This window comes from Macrobrachium rosenbergii, unplaced genomic scaffold (assembly GCF_040412425.1).
Source record: "Macrobrachium rosenbergii isolate ZJJX-2024 unplaced genomic scaffold, ASM4041242v1 171, whole genome shotgun sequence".
NCBI lineage: Eukaryota > Metazoa > Arthropoda > Malacostraca > Decapoda > Palaemonidae > Macrobrachium > Macrobrachium rosenbergii.
In genome coordinates, this window is record NW_027100729.1 from 4,516,081 (window position 1) to 4,536,097 (window position 20,017).

Here is a 20,017-nt window from a genome sequence, read left to right on the forward strand (position 1 = left end):
TTCATTGAACTAGATTCACTAGCTCTAAAAAGATAATATATGACCATTTCATATTTTCATCACTTGAATCATCATTTTCTTTTCTCACTGTTTTCACATGATTTTCTACTCACAATAATTTGTATCATGTGCATTAGATTTATAATTTTCACACCAACGGTTATATGTTTCTTTATATATACACTGAAATGATCTGTATTTATACAATATAACATATAGGTAATTTCTTTGTGTCCTTGTCTAGATCATCACTGCATGATCATTATCTTCATTTGTCTATATATATATTTGTCTTCCTATATATAGCCCTTCAGGGTTTCTTCATAGGCTAGTATGTCAAATGCCTCTTGAACTCAGGAAATATTATACCCTATATTCCTCTGATCTACCACAGTTGAGAATATATGGTAACTGTGGGGTAATCCATTTATACTATAGATACAAGTGATTCATCATCAATATCCTTCTTGGCTTCTTACATACATGGATAATTATATGCCCTAATATTTCAATCATGTTTATTATTTAAATTAATTTTCTTTTTAATTTTAAATGAAAAGTTATGAGAGATGAGATGAAGTATTCTGGCTTTCCAGGGGAGAAACTTGTTTCATCCAGGCATAGATACCAGCAGAACTTATTTGATCTCGTCTGTAATAGCGTAACATCTCAAGAATTTATAATTCACTACTGGCCAATAACCTATCTTCCCACATCGGTGAATCTGGATAGCCATTGCATTATCAATGATGAAATATAACCTTTTACGTTTTCCACGATTTTTAAATAATTTCGTATTCATTCGTAATATAAATTAGACTCATTTTTAACATATAAAATTCATTCCCAGTCTTTAAAAAAATACGAAAACAAAACGAGCATGAAAAAGAACATTTAAGGAAACTCAATATAAAAGGCAGCCAATGACGTCACTTTGTTACAACAAAGTAAATGAATATAATTCTTGAACCATACTAAACAAGTAAAATAATTAATCCAGGATTACAATCTCAACAATCTTCGTTTCTTCTTATTACAGTCTAAGGTTGAATGGTTCTTGGTTATTTGATTGGCAACTGTTATACAAAGAACACGAGTGAAAATGGAAAAACTCTGACATGATGGGAGGATTTACAACTTGTAGTGGAAGAAATAATATATGATGGCTTGGATGGACAATGCTTGTTATTGTAAGTTTATAATTGTTCTCTATCAAACATGAGAAATCTGGATGTTCACTAAAAAACATGCGTTGAGCGGGGATTCTTTCACAGTTCTCGGAAGATTACAGAATATCCATGAAAAAATTATACTTCCAAAAGAATTAAAGGAATGAAACAACAACAGTGAAGTCAACAGCTTGCCACTGCTTATGTGGTCAGTAAATCATCAAACCGAACTAGATGCAAAATTTTGGAAAGGCAAGTGCAATGGAAAACATGCAGACAAAATGCATGTGCTGGATAAAGAATGTTGTATCTATTCATTATTTGATCTGGAGAAGGCTTGACATGATCGGGTAAATATGCAAGAACTGGGCGATGAATCCAGGGAGAATCAGTGTTTCAAGCATTTAAAAGTGTGGCAAAGTAGTCCAGAATAGCAAAATATCTTCAATTTCTTAGGTATTTAGTTATTGTCTCAACGATGAATGCAGGACTTCATGCTACTATGTTCCCTTAGTCAAACAAATTGATAAAACAAGTGCATTGGTTTGGGGACTGATGGTTTTCTACAAGAGCTGGTGAAGACACTGATTGATAAATTCAGCGCATAATTATTTAGGCTATTTTGTAACGCTGAAGTGGTCACTACAAAGAAGGAAGGAAAACAGAGTTGATTAGAAGGGCAGTTAGATCTAAACTAATTCTAGGTGCAATATATTAAGATATGTATGCAGAGGAAGGGACAATAAACATGTAAGTACACTGAAGTGGGAACAACTTAAGAAAAGTCTTAGTTAAGAAAAATAATTCTGTTTTTTCAAGATTCAAGATCTCAGTCCCACATCTTTGATCAAATGATGGACTTGTCCCAGTCTAGCATCAGATGTCAGAGAAGAAGTAGTCACTTTGGATTGTAATTTATTCTGATGACTTTTCTGGACCTGACTGTACCAAACTGGTTTAGAAAAAGTTCTGTGGAGACAAGATTATAAGATCAGGTTTATGCAGCTATAAACAAGCCAAGGCAGGATATCTGATGGATGGGAGGGGAAGGAAAACAGGTGCAGTTAGGGGAAGTTATTTATCAGATTCTAACATCAGAGGGTTACCACTTTCAAGGCATACTTTTGGGTCCTGTGTGATGGATGATGGTATAATGGACTCAAAATAAACCACAGGATACAGTTTCTTGATGGAGGAATCATTTACCTAATTGCTTGCGACAATTATCCAAAATTAGTGCAACAGTAAAAGGAAGGTTGTTTAAAAGTGTAGTTAGACCAGCGATGGTGTTTTGGAACTGAGACGTGTGGTCAACTTTTAAAGAAGGCTCATGAACTTCCAAAGGCAGTTGCCCTGGTCATTCAGTGAGAAAAATGAGGATGTTGACATGATGGATCTCTAAGTCTGAGAGAGAAACAGGATCAGAAACGTCTTATTTTTGAATGAGGACAGTCAAATTGATAAAAAGTGATGCAAAAGATGATTCAGCAAATTAAAATTGCAGTGGTTTGGAAATGTCAGTCGAGGAGAAGGGAATTTCATGATCTTGTTTGGAAAGGGTCCAAGGTCATGAAGGTGGTTGAGAGGAGGGGGAGGAGGAGGGGAAGGCCAAGATTCATTGACTGGAAAAAGATAACAGTCAAAAATGACATGCCTATAAAATTTTGGACGAAGGAATTGGAGAAAATGCAATTGGAGAAGATGTTATAAAGGCTGAAGACAATTATTGAAGAAAGTCATTTATGTATGGATATCCCTCTCAGTGTGGCCTCATCTAAGGTCAAAAATATGTTACAAGTGATTCACTACACTGATCCTCGTTATTGCTAGAAGTTGGTGTGTGTGTGTGTGTATACCAAAATGACAAACAAAACAAGGGAACATAAAACAAAGATAGAACTATATACACAACAAGAACACTACTAACAAGAAAAACCAACAACTCTAAAGCACACAAATTTATTTCAAAACCAATTGTATCTCAAACTCTGACTCAAGATCAGTTAAACATCTATTTTCATTATAATTCCATAGACAGAAAATAAAAGCTACATAAAACATCTTCCAAATATTTTAATATGGCTTAAAATTAATGCAGCCTTGAAATTGACCTCTATTGTGAGTCAAATCTCTAGTTAAATAAATGAGATATATTACGATTTTGTCTCAAAAGATTGGATGAAATCTAAATTTTTCAAATTTTTTATTTTTATATTTAATCGTTTGTAAAACTATTTATAAATATGTAACAAGTATTAAGATTATATGAACAGGTTAAGCACAAGTTTCAAACTGACTTTGTTGAAGGTCACATCTAATATAAAGAATCTTGAAACACGAAAAAAGTTGATGGTCAAGCGTGGCTAACCAGTAAAAGTCTCTGTTGAACGATTCAAATGTACAATTTTGAATGATAGAAACAGTTCGGTTTTGGGGCCATTTCCTGGCTGAATTTTTGACAACAGTCAATTAAATTACGGTTAAAAGTAATTAATTATTTATCGTATTTTTAATCATATCCTCGTGACAAATAAGACAGACGAGTTTAATACCTTCACTGTGGAAGTAATTATCATTGGTTTTTACAATTTTGAACTTGACCTGTTCAAAAACACTTTTTGAAAGAGTGACTTACGAAGGATCGACACACACACATATTTAAAATACCAATTTAGGTGTTTTAGGAACTGGGCAGATATAAAGGGTGGGGTTGGATGCCCCTTTTGAATATGATTAAGGTGTCTGTCCATTATTTGCTCACATCTGTTTAGGGAGACGTCCCTGAACCTTCCCTGGCTGAGGGTGACCCTGGGACGTCTGTCATTCTTCTTTTCATTCTGATATCCATTTATATTCATCTTGACTTGAATTTTCAATTATGACCATTTAAATGCGGAGGAGGAGGAGGAGTAATTTATATATTTTTTGGGGCCTCATCATTAAGAGGCAGAAAACATTTAAGGCTGTTATACCCTACTCAAGAGTCGTGGTCGTGTGTGGGGGAGTTGTGGGAAGTTTGTGGAGCAGGAGGCTCTGACGTCTTGGAACCTTTTCACCATTGAAGAAATTTCTTATAATCATGTTTCGATGGTGCACGAGGTGTCAAACTTGGGGCCCCAGACTTTGTGGACTGACAACTTTTGGATTATCTCAAGGTCTTTTTGGTAGATCTCTCTCTCTCTAGGTAGGAGGCCTCTCTTTGCAGTAGCTATACTCAGTGCAGCATCCCATTGCAGTACAGGAAGCAGGGAACATGCGGAAGGTGGACTGCTCATCAGTCCTCAAAGATGGTCTGAACAGGAGGCAGGTGAACAGGTTTGAAAGGAGACCCAGTAAATAAAACAAGAATTATTTGTTCCAAGACACGATATACAGGTGTTCCCCTGCCGCGATGGGGGTAGGTTCCACAAAAGTCGTCGTTTGTTGAAGCCTTTTGCTTATCCTCGAGTTTTGTTTGAGTTTATCACTAGGGTTCTGTACCTTTTGTTTCTATACATGTTTGGTTTTAGTCAGAGCCTACACTACACAGTATATATGTTTATACACAAATGGTATAGTCTTCAAGTAGCCAGGTAATTCTGCAGGTTTAATGCAGAATGACATGATAAGTCAGCACAAAGAATTGTATAAGAAACAAGGCCCAGCCTGCACTTTCCTATATCATATATGGTAGCCTTCATTTTATACTGCATTCTATTTTCACATAACACCTCATTATACAAACATCAAAATAAGGAATGTGCATCTTTTCCTTGGATCTTTTAACAAGTGATGCTTTACTACACTGTATCCAATCGTAAATGTTCTTATATTGCTTTTGCATTATGAATTCCGATCATAGCGATCAAATGTTTTGGTTTGGGAATCTATCACGCCGCATTTAACTCGGTTCAGAGGGCATTTCTTGCTTCTAGTCAGCGTAAATGAATCTCTAGATACTTTATTTATAAGGGACATATGTATTTTTGTTTTATGTTGAAAGTGTTTTTAAGTTGAAATATAACTTAAATATGTCTAATTGAAATTAATTTAGCCATTTTTCGTTAATAGATGACGTTGGTAGGCTGGCCGTTTGTTTTTTTAAATTTGCTTTTTCAAGATTCCGTTCGCGGTGTTTTGTTGATTTCATCATCTTACTACGAGCATTTGTATTTATCTTTTATTGGCGTGAAAACAGCAGTAATATGTGTTCTTTCAAATAGTGCCAAGTAGTTTTGACCCAACCACTTTAACCAATTTTATTTGCTGTCGAGTTTCAACCATGTTGCCAGTGCACAATAATTTATAGTCATTAGCAGCTTGAACATTCTTTTCTCAGCTTCAGCTACAACGTGCAGCTTAAAGAGTGACTGTAGCAGGTATATTTGGCTTGCCGATCTTTTCTCCAAAGCGGACCCAGGGTAGTGTAAAAACATATCAGTACTTAACGTCAGTTTTGCATAACTACGATAATTGTTTAACCGCAGGACGATGGTTGAAATACAAGTCCAAACATTTGTTATCCGATTCGGTTATTAGCAAAACAACAGAGTCTCATGTCGGTTGTTTATGGCTCACAGGCATTTTCACAAGTAAAGTATGGAAGGTTACTAACAATACTTTTATCATTCTCTTACTTTTTAAACTAGAAGATGGAATAAAGAGATGGAGAAAAAGAAGTTGGTCTGTTTATTGTTGGTCTCTTTGCTGCCTGATTCTACGGAACATGGTCGGTACGCTTTGTTGCAGGGTTTTGGGTGGGGAAATTTAAAAATATTTTCTAAATTATTGTCATAGAGTGGTTCCATTAATTGCTAACTCCATTCGTAAACTCGAATTATCGTAAGACGAATTATCGTCACTCATGCACTACCTGTATTTACAAACGCACAAAAATTAAACGAACAGACCTGTTTAAACTTCCCACACAACGAGGGCAAATAAGGTCAACTCAATTAATCTACCTATTCCATTCTCTCAGGCAAAAACATACAAAATCATACAAAACATATCAGCTCTGCGTGATTGTACATTGTTGTCTGCGCCAGTAAATTATTAACCCTTAATGGAAATTTAAAATACATATTTTCTATAAAATTTTGTGATGAACAGGATATTAATTGCTAACCCCACCGTAAATCGGGATTTGGATTAATTATCGGAAGGTGTTTGAATCATCGTAACTAACATTTGCACTACCTGACATACAAACCCACGGTCCTTTACATTGGGAATTACTTTCAGGCGTAGGCTGGAAACGGCCGTTAAACTCTTGAGCAAGGTGGTTAGGCAGTAAGTACCTCCAGGTAGGCGGGGATACCCGCCTGCCCAGATGTAAACATTCCAGTTTGTTTTCGGCCGTCAGCCGTTGCTGGCGTGTTTTTCATTCTCTCTGCCTGACTGTCGTTAAGCTCTTATTATCCCGGTGGGATCTTTCTGTTTTTTGTGTATATATACGTGTTTGATATTTATTAATACAAACCCACGATTTGTGATAACCTTGCATAAGCCGTCGTTCCCTGCCTGTGTCTTGGGTTTGACGGCCAAGGGCGTAACTGGAGTAGCGTAAACAAGTGGTAATGCTTCTCTTCCAGCAGCCCTTTACGTAAATACTGAAGGCGTCCCCTGTACTTTCGGAGATATAGTTTGGGACGTAATATCTTCACTCCCCTACATTCATCGGGACGTAAGAGTTCGTTCCCTTCTTGGGCTTCCACCCTCCGTGTATAAGGGGCATCACTAATTCCTTCCTACTTATGCTGAGTGTTGCTCGCCGCCTGCGCTTGGAGAATTACGGGCCGGGTGGGAGGTTGTGTCCGTCGTCGATAAGTTCCGCTTCCACGGCGCCCTTGGTGGCCTCCCATCCGTCTTTTTTTTATTTTTTTTATTTTTTTATTTTTTCCCATAGGTTCTTCCTTCTCCCCTTTAGCAGATCTCTCTCCTTCGCCCTCTTCGCTTACTCGTTGAGTGAAGACCAGGGGCGGGGAGCGATTGGGTGACCTCGCCGAGAGTACCTCCTCCTGCTGCTTAGGGCAGTGCCCCTTGTAGCGAGAGGAGTCTCCCTCCACTAATCATCTTTGTTTTTCTTTCAGGTTGACACTGAGCATTGCAGACACAGCAGTAGTTGGCTGGATATATCAAGAATATCTCGCATGAAGCAGTCCCGACATTCATTCAGTGTTGCTTCGGGATCGACCACAATACCTGATTAGATGACATATTTCCACGTCGGGACCATTCTGACTCTGTTCCCGCCGATGTGGATCGATCGCTGTCATTGCTGGTTTTCATGTATGCTGTTGCAATGCCTCCTGCGTATCTGTGGTCCATCTGCTCCTGCTGTTCCTTGTGTTATGCTCTTGTCAACTTGACGACAGTCTGTGGGCTGCTCTCCTGGTTTCCTGCCGCAGCCGCCCTGATCGTTCCTGTCACTGCTGGTGACTTTTAGGTGACATTTCTGTCCGTTGCAGGAGCTCCTGCCTTCCGAACCGCTAACGTAGCTCCTGCATCGGGTGTCCTGATCATGCCCGCTACTTCTCCTAGTGGTCATGCCCGGGGCCGCTTCCGTTGTGTTCCTGCCAGCTGCCCCAGAGGTTACGATGTCTGCCATCCCGTAGATGTTGGTGTGAAGGGTAAGGAAGTCGCCATGTGGAAGTGACATTCCTGGCGTTGCAATAGCTCCTGCCCTCCGAACCTGTGCTGTAGCTGCTGCGTCGGATGTCCTGATCATGCCTGCCGCTTCTCCTGGCAGTCGTGCCTGGGGCCGCTTCCATTGTGTTCCTGCCAGCTGCCCCAGAGGTTATGATGTCCGCCATCCTGTAGAAGATGTCGGCGTGAAGATGAAGGAAGTCGCCCTATTGACATGATGTTCCTGGCCGTTGCAGTACCTCCTGCCTTCCGAACCGCTGCCGTAGCTCCTGAATGGGCTGTCCTGATCATGCCTGCTGCTTCTCCTGATGGTGGTGTCCTGGGCCGCGTCGGCTGTGTTCCTGCCGGACTACCCTGGAGGTTACGATGTTTCGTGTCCACCATCCTGTAGAAGACGTCGGAGTGGAGGTGAAGGAAGCCGCCCTGTGGAAGTAGCCGCCATCTTCTTCATCTTATCTTCGATTTCGTCTTCTGCTGCGTCTTCCCTTCCTCTCCCGAGGTCCAAGGGGGTCCCGAGAATCGGACAGACCTCCGTCGGCCGAAGGAGAGGAAGGCTGCTTCTTGCCCTTGATGCCCTTGGATGTCTAGGGACTGCCTCCTTCCGAGGAGGCAGTGGGTCTCTCTTTGGCTCTTCCCGACCTTTGGGTTAGGAAACCGATTGGCATAGCCGTGGGTTTTGTGTTTTTGAAGCCGTGGGCGCGCAGACCTCAGTTTGCGATACCATTCCCAGTCCTAGAGGTTCCACCTCTAAGATGGTGGCTGCTTCGGGCGCTCGTTCGCGAGCCGCTCCAAGTGCTCGAGATTCTATGGAATATTGAGTATCCTGATCTGGTCTGGAGAGATTTTCCTGGGCCCAGTGCGGGAGCAGGCGAGAGAAAGGGCTGAGGCACCCAGGTGTCTCGGCTCTTCCTGCCAGCACTGCAAGTGCTTCCTGAGTGCTTGCCAGTGCTTGGTTGGGTTCCCAGCCTGGTGTCTCGATCCTGTCAGTTCGAACATCATAAGAAGCAAGGAAGAAATTCTCTTCGGGAGTCCTGCGGGACTTCTAAGGGTCTGACTCTCTTCCGGGAGACAAGGTTCCCTCGTTGGCTCTTCCCGCCCTCGGGCAGGAACCGATTTGCATTCTCCTGTGGGATCTTGCGTTTCGGGGGCCGCGAGAGCGCGGCCTCTCGAGGCCACGCCCTCGTTGCCAGTCTTGGAAGTCTGTGTCTAAGACTGGTTCTGTGCTTGGCTCTTTCGATCTATTAGGAAACAAAGCAGCCGCTCCCGACTTTCGGAAGTCTCGTGGGTAGCTCGAATTCTCTGAATCACGAGCACTCTACTGACTAGAGGCACAGGACGAGAGAAAGTGCCGAGACACCCAGGTGTCTGGTTGCCGTGACACCCAGGTGTCTGGGTGCTGAGACGCCAGGTGTCTCGATACTGCTCGCCAGCTGCTTCGGTTGCTCGGGCGGGCTTCATTCCTGTGTCTTGAACTTTAGGGTTCGAGCATGCAAGATAGCAGACACAGAATTCCCCTTTGAACCTTCTTCTCGAGGGGCCTCGGCCTCGAAGGAGTTTAGAGAGTTGGGAAACTAGCAATTGTTTGCCTGCCCAGTTATGAGTCTCACGGCAGACAAGTTCCGGCCTGCCCAGTTCCGATTGTGTCCCAGTCTGCCAATCAACCAGCTCGGCTCTGGCCCCAGTCGCGCTTACGAGACTGGCTCGGCTCGACTCAGCTTGCCAGACTGGCTCGGCTCGGCTCGGCTCGCCCCTGCCTGCCTCCCAGTCCGCCGCATACCAACCAGCTGGGTCGCGTTCGTGATCAGCTTGGCTTGGCCCTACTCGAGTTTTTCCATTCGGGTTCTCGGCTATGTTCGAGTAAACTTTTGCTCTTCCCAGGAAAGCGCTTTGCCACGGCACAAGTGCTCTTCTTCCCCCGTGTGGCAGTAATCTCCTTCGGTTGATTATCGCTCACGGTCCGCCTCTCCTGCTTATCTTACTGGCAGGACAGATAGGGATACTCTTTCTCCTCACCTGTTCCTTCTCATCTCGGTTGTTCCGAGAGGTGCGAGACGGACAGAGAGAGCTCCGACGAAATTATCTTTGGAGTTCAGCTGCCTGGCGTGCTTTGGGTGTCGGTCCCCAGATTCTCTTGTAGTATAACCAGATAGCCGAGGAGGGTTTCATGGGATCTGTCAAGGTCTCCCTCCAAGGGGAGAGGTACAGGAGTTTCATGCTTCGGAAACAGCGAGGGTCTTCCTCTTCAAGTTACGATCGCCCCTGTGTTTTCGGAGAACTTCGCGCCGATTCGTCGGCGCAAAGATCCTTCATCACTCGCAACCCTTGCAGTTCCCGAGGGACCGAGAGTGTCAGGGACCGCCACGGTCCTGGCTTCCGAGAGCATTCTCGACCTGATGAATTCTTTTCTTCGAAGGAGCTAATTCAGGTTGAGACACCAAGCTTCCACCCCTGCCTCGACAGAATATGAATTCTTCCTGCCTCAGAGGGTCTTGCCGACTGCAGTTTTTTGTGCAATTCTAGTGCTAAGAAGAAGGACTTTGTCCCAATTCGGATCTCCGGTTTCGTAAGTCCTGAGTTGGCTCGACCCTTAGGAACGAACCTTTACTTGGTTCTGCCTTTCTCTTTCAGAGATTTGCCAGATACCTCGGTAATCAAGGTTCATACCAGGTCACTGACTTGTCCTTTAGACAATGGCCAAGACCTTTGGGTCTTAGTCATCTCAACTGGACGTAAGTTCAAGCCAGCCCCCCTCAACTCCTTAGCTAAGAAGTCCTAGTCTTCAGAAGAAGATTGCAACTGATGATGCCGGGATGAACTGATAATTATCGAGTCTCTGGAACTGGCAGCGACATTGCCGAGATCTGGGAATGGATTCCTTCAGGAGAAGTATCTATTTCCCTTAGGTCTTGGGAATTCTTTCCATCGAACTTCCATCCCGCCTCCTCTCCCGTGCTCCCAGTTCGGGAAATGCCAGCCTGGCTAGAGCTAATTGTCTCGTACCCTGTCATCTTGCAGAAGGTTCCCCATGGTGGAGAATGGAAGTCTGCTTCCATTTCTCCGTCCTTCTTTCCTCTTCGAAGTATGAGGAAGGAGTCAGGCTAATGCTTGATTGAAGGAACCTTCGAATATGCTTGCATATTCCCCTCACATCTTGTGTCTACTTACGGATTCACAGATTGAGGAATAGGCGCACACTGGTAAGACCTTGTCTTGAAGTTGTGTGACCAAGATTCACCAGCGTGGAACCCATGGGTTAGGCGGGGGCACATCTGGGCAGGCGGGTATTCCCGCCTACCTGGCGGAAGTTGCTGCCTAACCACCTTGCTCAAGAGTTTAACGGCCGTTTCCAGCCTACGCCTGAAAGTAATCCCTAATGTAAAGGACCTCAGGTTTGTATAGTTAGGAAAAATACAATTTTCTTTCAAAAATTATGATGCCTGTAGCCTGTAGCATCAGCTACTGTAACCCAAGACAGTCTAAATGGCAGATATTATATAAATGATTTAAAGTCTTATGTTAATTTTAGGCTATAGGCCACAGCCTTCTAAAGGCTCTATTTTTAGCTCATATTAATGTGGAAGTACCCAGAACATTAACAGGACTAAAACTGAACCTGTACAGAACTTGTGTTTGCAGGTTCATACAGGGACACAGAAGACAGGAATGGGAAAAATGACATTTTTTCACACACGTTTTGCACTGCATTAGTCTCACATTTGCATTGAATCTGCAAGTGCTTAGTGTACAATCTCATTGGTACTGTATTGTGTATAGAAAATGTTTATGTGCTAATGGAGATCACATCTCTTTGCCACAGATAACCTCTGTTGTTACGGATGATCTCTGGTGATCTGCGAAGGAACGTGTTTTCTTCAGTGTCGTGCTGATTTTCCTCAATAACAGACCTTAGGTAAGTGATATAAAAGTGAAGTAGTAATTGCAAGAAGAGAGAATTTCCATAAATTATATGTACCTACTATGAGATTCAGGGCCTCTGTAACATGGTTTTTTGGACTTTGCTCCTTATCAAAATATCGGATGTAGCTGAAAATTGACATATGTATATTTTACAACCACACACAAATTTTGTCAGCATTATCAATAACCTAAACCCGATAGTTTTAATTTTTATAGAGTAAAAATGATCTAACCGACGCCACGGCCAATGACTACGAGCCAAGAGTCGAAAAACATTCATTACGTAAGCAAGGTAAACACCCTTTAACGAAATGTTGCCCCGCCCATCCACCAGACAGAAACTCATTCACCTTGTTCCATCGGCTCTGAAACCCATAGCAGTCAAGAATGGCTAACAGGATTTGGAATTGTCCCCGTGGTTGCAAAACTGCATTTGTCTTACGACTTGCAACTTTATACAGTCAAGAGAAAGCCCGTGGCCATACTTACTATAGCCTGAGTAGGTAATTATTCAGTTTCTAGTTTAAATCCAATGTTTATGGTCTGATTTGTATTTGGCGTAACGTGATTATAATACTTGTAATGTCATTTCCATTAACTATTCACTATGTCACCAAGAGAGAGAGAGAACGAGAAAGACTGTATGTAAACAGTCTTTATATAACTATTTTTGTTAAAATAAGATTTTTATCCAAAGTAAATACAAGCTTATATGTGCTAAAATCTCCAGCAGACCAACGGATCATCCGATATAATTTTTTTTCTTTATCTTTAGCTTCAACATCGGCAATAACATACCCAGTTTGTTAGCTTAATGAAATAACCTATCATCTAATGTTAAACTTAATTTCTGAGGAGGCTATGGCTTATTGCACAGTGAAAAAAACATGACAAAGACTTTATGAATGGCGGAACGACACATAGATGTGGGTGGGGTATCTGTGCTAGCGTAGTAATACTACTGTAGCAGTAGTGCCGCAACAGTAGTAATAGCAGAAATATACATGAATTAAACGTTTAGGCCAACTGCTGGGATCCTTGAGGATCACTTAGCACTTCTTACAACTACTCGAGAAATGAGTTTTTATAGCCAGAAGTTCAATTTTCTAATCCAACAATGCCCATGATAGCCTTCAGTGTTATCCTGAATTATAACGAGGCCAAAGTGGGTGGAGCCTCATGAAGTCATCATTCTGACGATAATTATTGGTGAAGGTTTAAAGCCAAAATACGGTACCGGCTTTTTTTTTCAGTAGGTAGGTAGATAGCCAATAAATAAAAATTGCTTGACATTGGATATAGCAGTTATCAAATCAAGCTTGTCTACTATGGTTTTGAAAATGACCAACTATTCCCTACATCTTGTCAATCTGATTGTGACCTATAAAGTAGACTGCAATTTCTTAGGAAACTTATTTTGGGAGTTAGACTAATAATCGAAGTGTTTTTATATTTATTAACATATTTTGTTGGTTTGTTCATTATGACAGTTATCAGTGGAGAGGTTTCAGAGTTCATAAAGGTGAACTGCTTTGCTTGTATTTCAATTTTGATGTCATTGTTGCCAGAGGTGTAGCCTTCGTTACGTATAGCCAATCATCCACCGAGAAAGAGGGAAGAAATGCTGTCATAAGTTACGTAACTTGTGCGTTCGAAACCTTTTCTCTGAGTAAGTTGGCCCGTCTTCAAAAAAAAAAGTCACTTTTACATTATAAGTACCAAATTTATTCAACCTACGTAATGCAGAATACAGTCAAAATTTATGTGTAGATATAATGTGTATTCCGAATAAGCGTTATATTTATGAAATGCATAGATAAAAAGTTATTGCGAAAAAACCGTGTTACAGAGGCCCTGAATCTCATAGTAGTATTTGATATAAGCTATATTGAATCTTCAGTCACTTAATGAGACAAATGCATTGGTCAAAACCCAGTCTGTGAGTTATTCATGATGCACTGACTGACATTTTTGGCAGATTTCAGCTTGCTACTTGAGCCTTTGTTTTAAATGTTAACATACCACAAAGTCCAAATACAGTAATCTGATTTAAAATGACACCAGAATGAGTGTCATATTTTGATTAGTAATTTCTCAGACAGTGTGTGAAGTATAATATTGCCTTTCACAGACGTAGCTCTTGGGTAGATGGGGCCTGCCAAGGCTTAGTAACTGTCTGCTGAAACCTAGTCTTCTACTTCTGAAATCTTGCATAAACGTTTTCCTTAGGCATCATTTTATACCTCCAGAGAGTCCTTATTTGTTCCTACACAATGTACAGACCCTTGGTCTTTATATAGGAATGACCTGTAGCACAGCTGGAACCGGCTGTTAAACTCTTAACAAGGTGGTTTGGTAGTTGGTAGGTATGCTGGCCTGGACCTGACTTTGGCTCTTCGGAATGAACCGGTGCTGGGTTCTGCCTCTCTCTTCTCTGAGAAGAGGTAGATGCTACGGTGGACAAGCGTCGTGTTGAGGATAACAGCCAACTTGTCCACCAGGTAGTGACAAAGGCCTCCGGGTCTTTGCGTATCACTACAGCCTGACTTTCGGGACCAGCTAGCAGTTCCTCAGGCCCTAAGAAATTGCAGGCTTTGAAGGGCACTCGAGAAACCACCCAGCCTTCTTCTGCCCCTGCGAAGAGAGGTGCACAGTCACGCCCCTTTCCTCCACCTTTCCACACCAGCAAAGGGAAAAAGGAGGGAAATGCTAGGGAAGGCGTTCCCCTTCAAAGCTGCCATCGGTGGGGTTGCCTGTCAAGCCAGTCTTCGGCAAGATGCAATAACACGGAGGTGAGACCTGGGTAGTGGATGTCCTTCAGGAGGGCTATCCACTTCCCTTCCATCTCAACCACCCCTCACCAACACTTCGGTCTGATTCCGCTCTTTCTTACTTGGCTCACTGAGGGATCTCATTATCTGGGAAATTGGCGATGCTGAGAAAACGCGCTGGAGAAGTTGACAGTTCGTTCCCAGGCTTTTACAGCTGAATCTTTCCTAGAGAAACAATCAGGGGTGGAGGCCAGTCATGATCTCTCTCCATTGAACTATTCATTTGGCAGAGTTCAAGATGGAAACAGGTCTTTTGGTGCTGGTTTCCATGAGGGAGAACGACTTCATGGTTAGGTGGGCCTGAAGGGGTATTTTCAAATACCATTCATCAGTCCTCTCACAAGTACCATCACTTTGTCCTTGGGGAGACATGGTTTCACTTCAGGGTACTTTGTTTTGGGCTCTTACCGCTCCCCAGGTGTTCATCTGAAGTGTTCAGTGTTGTGTCATCTTGGCCCCATTCAACATCGTCTGTTGAGGTATCTCGACAATTGGCTAGTCTTGGTGAAGTGTCATCTGCAGTTGCTCCAAGACAGGATAAGGTGAGTTTATAACGACCAGGGGTGCTGTAAATCTCAAGAAGTCCGATCTCATACCCAAGCAGAGGATAAAGACCTGGGCATGCTGTAGGTACAGCAGCAGCAGCTGCAAGTCTTCCCCTCAGACTCTCGTATCAGCAGGTTCAGGAAGGCAGCTCAGACATTCCTGTCCCAGCAGGGACAACCAACACGGCTGTGGGAGGCCATTCTCAGTCACCTTCACCCTTGGAGAAGCTGGTCCCTCATGGGTGACTTCACCTTCGTTCTCTCCAGTGGAGAATGAAGGAGTCCTGGTCTCCGACATGGGATCTTCCATCTTTTCCCATCCCCTGTTGCAGAGGGTTAGGAATTAGCCTGGTGGCTAATGACAGGAACCTCGTAATAGGAGTGTCCCTGCACACTCCCCTCCCAACATGCTTCTGGGGGCAATGCTGAACCGAGGGATGGGGCACACACCTGGGAGGTTGCTGACTTTAGGTGTGTGGGACCAGAGGCAACAAGCACCTTCACATCAATATCTTGGAGCTTAAAGTGGCCTGCCTGGCCCTCCAAGAGTTTCAGGATCAAGTGATGGAACACTTGGTGGTGTTGATGAGCAACAACACCACAGTAGTGGCAATCAAAGCAATGAGACCTAGTGTCTCTTTGCTGCACCAGTTGATAATGCAGGTGAAACGAGTGGGCAGTAGCCCAGGCAAGAGGAATGTCCAGGCAAGAGGAAAGGTCAGCTGACAATCTGGGTCAAGTGATAGGCTATTCGATCTTTGGGGGCTCCCATCGATCAACCTGTTCTCCACCAGATGTGTTTCAAATGTTTAAGCTTTTGTCAGAATTGTTGTCACCATTGGGGATCAACACTTGTTGGTATGTCATGGCTTTTTGCTGCTATCATGGTACTGCACATTTTATATAAGTAACTTCCCAAATAATCACATAGCAATTACTGTAGTTTCTACTTTACACGGCAGCTCAAAGTTCAAAATTTGTGGTAGGGCTGTTTTGTTTTGGGTGTAGGTAGACTGCCCTGCTCAGTTTGTTTCTGCCGGTCAATGACTAAACATTTGGATATTGAGCAGCTCTGGTTTTTTGGTTTGTCACTGGATGGCTGCAGATTTTCCTCATTTGGTGAAGTACTTTGTTCTTTTTGGTAGCACGCTACTGTTAATTAGCTTAACTAATTCAGAACTCTCAGTTTGTAACTTTCCCGATTTTGATCATGTCAGATTCTAGCCTTTCTAGTCAGGTATTGTAGTAAAGGTTGTAAGAATAGGTTGACTTCAGCCAAATATGACAATCGCACTGTTTGTAGTTCGTGTAGGGAGCAAGTTTGCTCTCCTGAACTTTGCTGTGACGAATGTAAAGACTGGGAAAAGGGGAAGTGGAAGATTGAATGCATATTTAGAAAAGTTACAGCATGACAGGATTAGGAAAGCTACTGCTAGGGATGAAGCGAAGGCTTCCGCTATTCAGGTTTTGTCTCTGGGGATTGATGTGGCTGATTTACCTGTTCCTGCAACACCTGGGACAGCTTTTTCCCTTATCTCAAGTCCTCTGACTTTCCCTGCAACTCCGATCCCTAGTTCTCATTCCTCTGATCCCAACGTTCCCCCGTCTCGTAAGCGAGCGTTGGGTAGGGCTCGTAGCCGTCTCCCCTCCTGTAGTTTTTTGAAGTCTCCTCAAGCTTCTCACTCCCTTTCGGTGGACACCAAGTGCCACAAAGTGTCTAGGAAAGTGCTAGTTAGTCCAACGTATGGACATAAAGTGTCCGAGAGTTTAGTGCCCGATTGTGAGAAATCAGTGTCCAAGCTACATTCGTTGGAGCGTCCATTGTCCGCACTTCCAACAAGTGGACATCCAGTGTCCGTGCATTCTGAGAGTGATCGTGTGTTATTGGAACATTCTATTTTTGGACATCAAGTGTTCGAGTGTCCGTCTTATGGACGCCCAACTCCTGAGCGTCCTCCCTTTGGGCGCATCGTGTCCGAGTTGCAGACATCAGATGTGTCCGCCAGATCAGTGAGCAGACGTCCAGGGGAAATAGCGTCCAGTGTTAGTGGGCGCCAATGTTGATGTTTGTCTGCCTTCCAGCGTTCGTCCGGTGCCACAGGTGGGACTTGCTGTTTGTGGTGTGTGTTGTGCCTATCCTCTTGCAGTTCAGGATCCTTCCTTAGTCCCTGTTCAGCTTCGCTTAGATAACATCTTGAACCTGTTGCAGAAGCCATCTGCAGCAACTCAGACTCCCTCAGATCCAGGAAAGCATTTGCATGCAGTGACGTATGGTTGTCAGAGAAGAGGGACATAGGTAAAGCAGTGTTCTGTTGAAACCCTTCTCCTCTGATACGGCAGAAGTATCTGTCCTATTCTAATGGGAAGCTCCTTCCTTGGGAGTTTCTGCCTCCTCTCAAGGGGACTTCTCCAGTCTCATTGATGCTACTTGTCTCTCAGCCTTCTTGTCTGCCAGGATTTTGTTTACCTCCTTGGAGTTGGACCACTTGCTGAAAGATATTTTTAAGGTTTTCAAGGTTCTGAGTTTCCTTGATTGGGCTGTGGGTGCGCTAGCAAAGAAGATCAAGGACTGCGCATCACTTTAAGAGAGTTTTGCCTCGGAATGGTTGGGAGCTCTGGCCTGCACGGATCGAGCAGTGAGGGACAGCGGCCATGAACTAGCCACCATTTTCATGGCTGGTGTACTTAAGAAATGATATTTATGGTGCTTGTTCACCTCTAAGGGGGTCACTCCTTCTCAGCGTTCTTTCCTTCTGCTCGCTCCTTTGGACAGTAAGAGCTTGTTTCCTCAAGAGACTTCAGAGAGGGTGGTAGGAGAGTTGCAGAAGAAATCCACCCAAGATTTACTCAGTCCACCAAGAGGACTAGGATCTCGACATGTTCTTCTTCTGCTGCCGCTCCTTCGACCAGGACTTCTTCTCCGTTGCCTCAGCTACCCTTTTGAGGGAGTAGAGGTTGCTTCCAGTCCCGTCCGTCCAAGAGCCAATTTGCTGTGTTGTACCTATCCTTCCTTGAAAGTGGGCGGGGCAGTATAAGTACACCCAAAACAAAAGAGCACTACCGCTAATTTTGAATTTTGAGCTGCTGCGTAAAGTAGAAACAATAGGTATGTAGTTATTTGCTAAGTATATATAAAACTATTATAAAAAGTCATGTTTATGAGAAACTGATTTAATTAATAAAATATGAAAAAATAAGTAAATAATAAAATACGAAAACCCTTAGGGCATTTAAAGAATTTTTTTTTAATTTTAAAATGTTACTTAACTTATTCTAAATTTTGATATACCTTTTTAGTGTGGATATATTGAAACATGAGTGAATGTATTTATTGTGTGTGTGTGTTCCAGTATGAGAGTGTGCAGTTTTTAATTTAATTTTCATTCATTCATCACCATACTGAATGACCTATTTGGTCCAAGTGTGTGGCCTCTGGCCCAGACCTGGTATTTCTTGCAAATCCTTTGGGCCAGCCCTATGAGAGCTGATAGTCAGCTCAGTGGTCTGGTTATCAGACTTGGGGCTGTTTATAAACTGCGTACCTTGCCGAGGGTCTGCAACACGGGAGCCTCAGTGTGCAAGTCTCTAAGGCCTGCACTCGGTTCTAGGAAGTCCACTTCCAAGACTGGTGCCGTGCCTGCCTCCTCCCAAGTTTCTTCAGTCACTGGGTAGGAGGGGCTCCCGTTGATCGTCCTGTTTGAGATACGGGTGCTCGACAGGATCGAATCACTCCAAGTACTCAGGGTTCACCAAAACCTCGAGTACCCCAAACCAGTACTGGAGAATCTGCTCCCTGGTCTGGTTTGGGCACAGGATGAGAGAAGGTGTCGAAGCATGCAGGTGCTTCTTCGCCTCCTGCCAGTACTTCATCAAGTATTTGGCCAGGTTCCCAACCCAGTGCTCCTACTCTGAGGTTCCAAGCACCTGGAGATGCAACAAGAAGGTCCCCTCCTCAGTCTTCTTCCTGAATTCTAGCAGCTGCTGCAAACAAGTGTGAACAGCATAAGGCGGCAGAAACGACTGAATTTTTGTGTTAAAGTAGTTCCTCACTCCTCCACCAGTGGGCAGAGGGGGTATCTCCTAGCCGCCATATTGTTTTTGTTTTGCTGGCGCAAATTTTGAATTCTAGCTGCCGTTCAGTTCGAAACAATAGCAACGTAACTACTGGGTAAGTATACTTAAAACTTTATCTTTTTATGAAAATGTCATTTTCATATATATTTACCAAGTAATTTCAGAATTGGAGCCCACCCACCTCTCCTCTTATGGACATAGGGGCACAAACAAAATTGGGCTTACCAGCCAAGCTGTTCCCCGAGTGCTCCAATAGTGGGTGGGGCCTGTCACCTGTACGAAAATAATAGAATCGCTACCATGAAAAAAAAAAACTGCCGCACGAGTAGAAATGTTAGTATGTAATTACTTGGTAATTATTTTATCATGAAAATGTCATTTTGGCATCGGTTCAATTTCCGTGTAAAGATAACCATGGGGGAAAGTGTCGTCCCTGAGGGGTTCCGGTGCTTGGTCTTCAAGACCTAAATTTCATAATCAATCAATCAATCAATCAAACCATCTGTCATACTCGTTAAAACAAGAGTCAAATGTGTTATTTCATGCCCAGTAGTTTTGATTAAAATACTTTTCTCTCCAGTTTAATTTACAGTTGAGTTTGATGGCAAATCGAAGCTTAGGGGTTTCATCCATGTTGCCGATGCATGATAATTTATACAGTAGCCATTTGCAGCTTGAACATTGTTTCCTCAGCCTCAGCTACAATTTGCAGTTTAAATTTAGCTGAATATTTCCTTGGCGATCTTTTCTCCATGGCAAATAAGGGTATACAGTAATGTAAAAATATGTCAGTCCTATTCTACTTAACGTCATTTGTAACATAACTGGGGTAATTGTTTACTGTTGTACGATG

The 20,017-nt window shown here is 43.1% G+C and overlaps 1 pseudogene; it reads left to right on the forward strand.

The window, feature by feature from the left end:
• The window catches only part of LOC136838101 (zinc finger protein OZF-like), a 143,868-nt pseudogene that overhangs the window by 118,416 nt on the left and 5,435 nt on the right, over positions 1-20,017 (forward strand).